We start from the raw sequence: 6,873 nt of genomic DNA, 5'->3' as shown, positions 1-6,873 counted from the left end.
ATGCCAAAACATGATTTCAAAACATAAACTTGATTTGCAGTCTGCAAAATATTGTTTTTAATGCAAATATTTTGTCTGTACTGTTGTTGTTGGTGAGTTCAGTTTGTCATATGAACATTATTCCTGAGTCTCTGTGACATATTAGGAGGATTTTATGGCCAGTTGCTTTAGATGTATTACATAATGCACATTTAAGTGAAAAAAACCCTCAAAACCTTACAGAGATGACTATCACAGGACATGAGGAGTAAACCAGAATCAAAGCTGCAAAGCAAGTATATATATACACACTCTAGGAAGGGAGAGACAACCAGACGCAGGTGAAACAAACCATCTAAAAGGTGGAAAAGCAGACCAGGGAGTGAGCAAGTGACAAGACAAGAGGATGTGTCTGGAGCAATGCAACTGGAAATCCACATAAAAAAAAAAAAAAACAAGCACAAAAACACACTGTGCGCGCAAAAACACACTCAACAAAATGGTGAGGAATGTCTTCCAAGAAGCTGCAAAAGGGGAGACCACCTCCTTATTTAGGTACTGTATTAAATATGTCATTACAGTTAGTGTAGGCGTCCCTATACTTTAATCCATATTGGTGTATGTTTATATTCATACTGCGTCAGGATAAAAGGTGTAAATGCCAGTAGGACGCTGTGCCTGGCTATAACATTTTCTATTGATATAGGAAACGTTAAGTGATGCTTGTAAAGTGAATATGTGGTGTATTCAGTCAATTACACACTGGTATAAATATATAAATAAGTAGTAGTAGATTCAATGTCTGCCAATAAAGCCTCCCAAACCCCCCTGAAAACACTCCACTGTGTGTTTGTCCTCGCTGTTGTTGATCAGGCCTGATTACAGAGCCATCACATCACTGTGGATTTGACTCATTGCTGAGTGGTCACAAACGCGGCCGACGCCGAGTCTGATTGGTTTGGAAATGCAACGCCGCCCTGGGAGCCACGGAGGAGGAGGAGGCGGAGACACTGTTTGCCTGTGTCACGGTGCACTCTGGGAAAAAAGCCAGGCTTTAGGGTGCAGTAATTACCATGTGCCTTCTGGCAGAGATGTAAAGAGGCTTTCAATGGATCTCAGCGCACCTGGAGACGGCCCTAAACCCTAATGAGGTTCAGAGAATTGCAGAGTGATTGGTCAAAACTGCTGTCTGATTTTTCTCTTTCCGTCGCAGAATTCAACGAGATAAAGCATCCCGATAATAACAACGATGATGATGATGATGATGATGATGATGATGTAATAATCAGGGTTTTTCCATGGCCACATGTCAAATCCTGGTAGGAGCAGTGATCCCCATGAGGTTAAGATGCTGCATTTACAGTGAATTTGAGGTCTATTTTAAATCTCACACACTATTTGGAGACACGTTATTTCAGGCCGTCGTCTCTGCACATCCACTGCACTGTGTCCATTAATGGATTGAAGTGAACCCACTCTCACTGAGGACAATCCTCAAAATCCTTAAGTAAATAATATGGCTGCGTCCAATCTGCTGCAGACAACAACAACAACTAAAACAAAAGTGTTACACTTACCAGGATTACCTTATTTCGGGGCCTTATCTTAACATGATGTTTGAATGAATATACACTATGTAATCAAACAAAAAGCGTGATTATGAATTTGATCGAAATATTGAAACAACAAAAAATGCACAAAAGTGACATAGTTTGAAGGAGCATTAGATAACTGAGACAGGTTCCGGAGTCTAAGCTGGGATTAGCAGTGCAGCCCCACATACACACACACACACACGGCCAAGGGGATTTCTCTTTTAACCTTATACGCTTTAGAGTCATGGTGAAGAGGGGGGCGGAGCCTCACAAGCCCCATGATGCCTCGCTCTCTCTCACTCTGACCCGAATTAGCTTCGTTATTGCTCATCGAGTGACTCACTACAGAATCACTCCTTTTTAAACCACTTACAACAAACATTATTCGGTTTGTTAAAGCCGCACCGACTGTTCCTTTAGTTTTACGACAACTGAATGACACACAAGTCCTACATAGGTTTGATTTTACAGAAAAATGCCACAAATAAGGGTTCCAAAATGGTTTTTCTACAAGGGCTGAGGTTCTACCTGGAACCATTTGCTTTGGAAAAACCCTATCCTGAAGAAAGGGTTTTTCAAGGGTTCTTGGTAACACTAATGGTTCCAGTAAGAATCATTTTGACCCAGAGAACTTGGTGGAAACCTCCAAAGGGGTTTCAGGTGGATCGTTTATAAAAAAGGTTCTACCTGGAGCCAAAAAAGGTTGAAAGGATATACATGCAATATTAAGTTTTTGTCTTGTCCTTGTATGTGGATGATATTCCAATGAGACCTGCCTTGAAATGGCACATGGACATATTTACATATGAACAGAATGAAGTCTTGAAGTTTGCTTGAACTGGTCCAAATTGAGATATTGTTAAAATAATAGTAGTAGTATATTTTGAACATGGAAATGATACACAGTAAGCAATACATATATAAATGTAATAAGCAACAACAACAAAATAATAACACAAAAGCGGAAAATTACAGACAATCTGAGAAAAGAAAACAACACACATTATTTATCTCTCTCATCCTCTTACATTCTACTGTTTTCTTTCTTCTGAAATGCGCTGGCAAAAAAAATGATGTATAAATACATTTAAAGGGACACTGTGTAGTATTTCTGGGTTTATATAACCCAAAATCCACTTTTTTATACATATTATGTGCTCCTGCATTGTCTAGACGCTGTATAATAGTTTTTGTTTCATTTTCGTAGTGTTTCAAAAAGTCATGTAAAATAACATGGTCGCGGGCCGCGGTTGCATAGCCACCGTTAGCACTGAGACGCCATGTTTCTACTGGAGCCTGTAAGGACAAACGCGAGAGAACAAATCAAGCGTCACTTTACTTGTAGCGGAAGTCCCGCCTCCACTCTCTCCGCTTCGTCTGCTACGGCCGCGGTAGCTCGCCCTCTCCCTCACCTCACGAACCTCATCTGCTGACACGGAGAAAGACGACGAGGACGACATTTGACCGGCTGAGGATACCGTAGCGCTCAGGGAAGGGAGGGGGTGAGCAGAGGAGCAGTTCGTTGTTGTAAATTTCAGCTTCTCCTCTAGATGTCACTATAAACTACTTACTTCGCCTTTAAAGAAGAATATTTGTGATTTTGAATGTGTTTTATGTATGAACACAACTTGTGCTGCTCCATCAAACTGTACCACACTCAACCACAAACAGAAACATAAGCTTTACCCTGAGAATTTTGAAAGTGAATCCAAACCCCTTCCCTTACAGTGAAAATTATTTCCTGGTAGTAGATTGTTTTTGTGTGTGTGTGTGTCTGTAAGTCTATGATATCTTTAATTTTTTAGTAAAAACTATGAGTGTGTGTGATAGTATTGCAGAATGTGTAGTTGGTGTATTTTACAGATATAATTATTGGCCCAAACCTCTGTTACACAGTAACTGAGATACCTCCTGTGTTGTGGTCGTGGACACAGTGATGGACAGTGATGGACAGCAGGACTCCTCCCCTTGTCTGATCTGGGATCTGTCCGCCTCTCGTCTCCTCTCTCCTCATCCAGCAGAGCCGCTGGCACCGATGACTCACAGCCGGCTTCGATGTTTTTGTTTTTGACTGTGCGATCGAGAAAAATTTTTCTGGAAGTAAAATATATATTTTTTATTTATTTACTGTTATCAAGATGGAAATAATATCAGGAGGCGACCACATGGGGACAGCGCGCACACTCGGCTCAGAAAACTCTGCGTAAAAAAGGCTTCACACTTGGTGAGTTGGTGCGTCAAAACGCACCAGGTTTGTTTTCACCCTTATTATTCACCAAAAGTGAATTATAAATTTAAATATTCCTGCATATATTATTAAGTATTAATCATCATAAAGTGTTGAAGACGCGCAGATAAAGGAGTAAAGTGTTTTAAAATCTCTAATCTCATTTTACGCTTGAGGCTTCATGAAACTAAAGTGGCTCATCTTAAATAAAAAGCACTTTTTAAAAGTTTATTCGAATAATTCAATTCACAAAACTCTATTTAGGTTTGCATATGAAACTGTATGTGAAACTGTAATATGTGTGTATATATATATAGTATACATATATACAGTTTAAGTGTGTGTATGTATATATATACACAAACACATATATACATGTACATATACATATACATATATATATATATACATATATATATATATAAAATAAACTATAGAATAACCCTATTCTATGGTTTATGTGGTCCTAATTGGAAGTGGTATTCAATTGAATCTTTTATTTTACTTTTTCTATTGAAAATTTAGAACTTATTTATTCAGAAAGTAATTGTAACGTATAATCTTTGATACTTTAAAACTAAAATAGTTACATTTAACACTGATGTATTTGGTCCTTGATGGAATTGATGTTAAATTGACTCTTTTAATGTTAGTTTAACGAATCATAAAGTTACTGTGCTGTGTGTTTTTTTTTTTTTTTACTTATTATAAATTATACCTCAAATTTAAGTTATACCTCAAACCGATGCACCTTATGTAAATACTGTATATATGTTACATTTCCATTTTGACCCTTATTTAGATATTTTTTTTAAATTGAAATTAATTTGAATTTATACCACACAGGATTAAACCAAAAAACCTCTACACATGACAGATTTTGTGTGTGTGTGTGTGTGCGTTAACACACAGAATAAGAGCACCATTACCTGTGAGTGTATGATGATTTAAAGGAAAGACACGCTGGTTCATACAGACACATCATGGAGACGCACACTGTTGTGTATATAATGAATATAGTTGTTTTGATCATTAAAAACAGCTGCGTGGGTCGGTGATGATGATGATGATGATGATGATGATGATGCTGTACAGACACACTATGGGCTTCACCCTCAAATCATCCATCAGGCACAGAGCAGCTTCTCTGTGAACCCGTCACAGTGATTTAGTTTATTGGGGGTTGGTTAACTCCCTGGTATTAGCTCTAATCTACACGTGTGCACGTGTTACAACCACTGGTGTTTCCCCAGAGATCAGTGAGTCATTATTTACAAGCAGGCACACAAATAATAATAATAATAATAATTAAAAAAAAACAAAAAAAAAAAACTATAACACGAGGCAAAGAAATATTATTATATATATCTGCATATTATTTATACAGGAACGATTCAAGAGACTTTGAATTACCAGGCAACAGAGAGTGATGGTGGAGGGAACAATAGTGTCACTGCAGTCACCAACCATCATACAGTTATTATTACTTTAACGCAGGTTTATAAAGTTCATTATTCATAATTTTTAGATGTTGCTTTTAAAAAAGAAAGCCCACCCTCCGAACCATAATGATAACAAACACTAAACACAACACTAAACAACAACAAACAAAGGAAGTGAATTTAATCACAATTTTAAACAAAATTTGACTCTCATTTTCTTTTTAATTCATCATATGTTATATGATTGACATCCTTGAATAATAAAGCACATTTTATGTGGAGCAAAGGTCATATTTTGGATGAATTGATGATATATAATGTATGTTTAATCTAGCAAATTAAAACGTACACATATTCAGATAGATTACATTTCATTTTTTTTTTACAGTCTGAGAGTTAATATCTTTATATATTGTCCTTTTTGTTGGTAATGCATGTTTATTCTTTATTATCCTTATCTTTACCGTCTTTGCTGCTGCTGTAACAATATGAATGTCCCCACTGCGGGACAAATAAATCTTATCTTAATATATTAGATTATTTAAGTTAAAAAAATGAAGGAATTGGTTTAAACATGTACCAGATTATGCCACATTAATATTGAATATAATAATGTAATGTAAAAGTGAACATGCAGTTGTAAGGGCCCCGCTCTGAGCCCCCGGTTGTACCTGTTCTCTATAAGTGACGCCCTAATAGGGTTAACCCGCTCTGCACAAACCCAAACGTAGCGACCACAGTACAGTATAGTGTACCAGTAAGCCAAAGCTTAGTTATTTTAAAAGCGAGCCGATGGTTCACAGAGAAGAGGCCACTGATCCTGTTTAATGTTAAGGACATAATGAGCGTGTATTTTTAGGCGTCCGTCTCCAAGACAGACTGCGAAAAGTAGTGAGCAGCGGTGTGTGTGTGTGTGTGTGTGTGTGTGCAGTACTATTAAACTACACTTGTGTAAAAGTACAACCTCACCTGAAACCTTAATAGTATCAGTATATATAAGTAGAGAAGTAAAGTATAGGATATGTACTTGAGTATGTTACATTACACTACCGTTCAAAAGTTTGGGATCCCCTATACAATTTTTTTTGTGTTTTCCATTAAAAGTCACATTTTTGTTCATCAAGAGTTGCAAAATGAACAGAAAATAATACTCAAGACATTGACAAGATTAGAAATAATGATTTTTATTCAAAATAATAACTAAAAAGAACCAGCAAAACTGTTTTCAGGGTTTTCAAGGGTTTTCTAATCATCCAATAGCCTTCTAACGTGATTAGCAAACACAATGTACCATTAGAACACTGGACATGGGCCTCTATACACCTATGTACATATTCCATTAAAAACCAGACGTTTGCAGCTAGAATAGTCGTTTACAACATTAACAATGTATAGAGTGTATTTATGATTCATTTAATGTTATATTCAATGAAAAATAAGGACATTTCTAAGTGACCCCAAACTTTTGAACAGTAGTGATAGTTCATGATTTCTGAAGTGAGCCTGTGAACCAGTCTCGGGCAAAACAGACTTTAGTCATTCCGTCTATCAATAGGCTAATAATCATCATCAGCAAATCAATGTACCGTTGTCTCTCCACACCAAAGTCCATAGAGATAATCTGTGATTT

The sequence above is a fragment of the Microchirus variegatus genome (assembly GCF_963457635.1).
Source record: "Microchirus variegatus genome assembly, chromosome: 4".
Lineage (NCBI taxonomy): Eukaryota > Metazoa > Chordata > Actinopteri > Pleuronectiformes > Soleidae > Microchirus > Microchirus variegatus.
The sequence above is the reverse complement of the archived record's forward strand: the minus strand, read 5'-3'. Positions refer to the sequence as shown.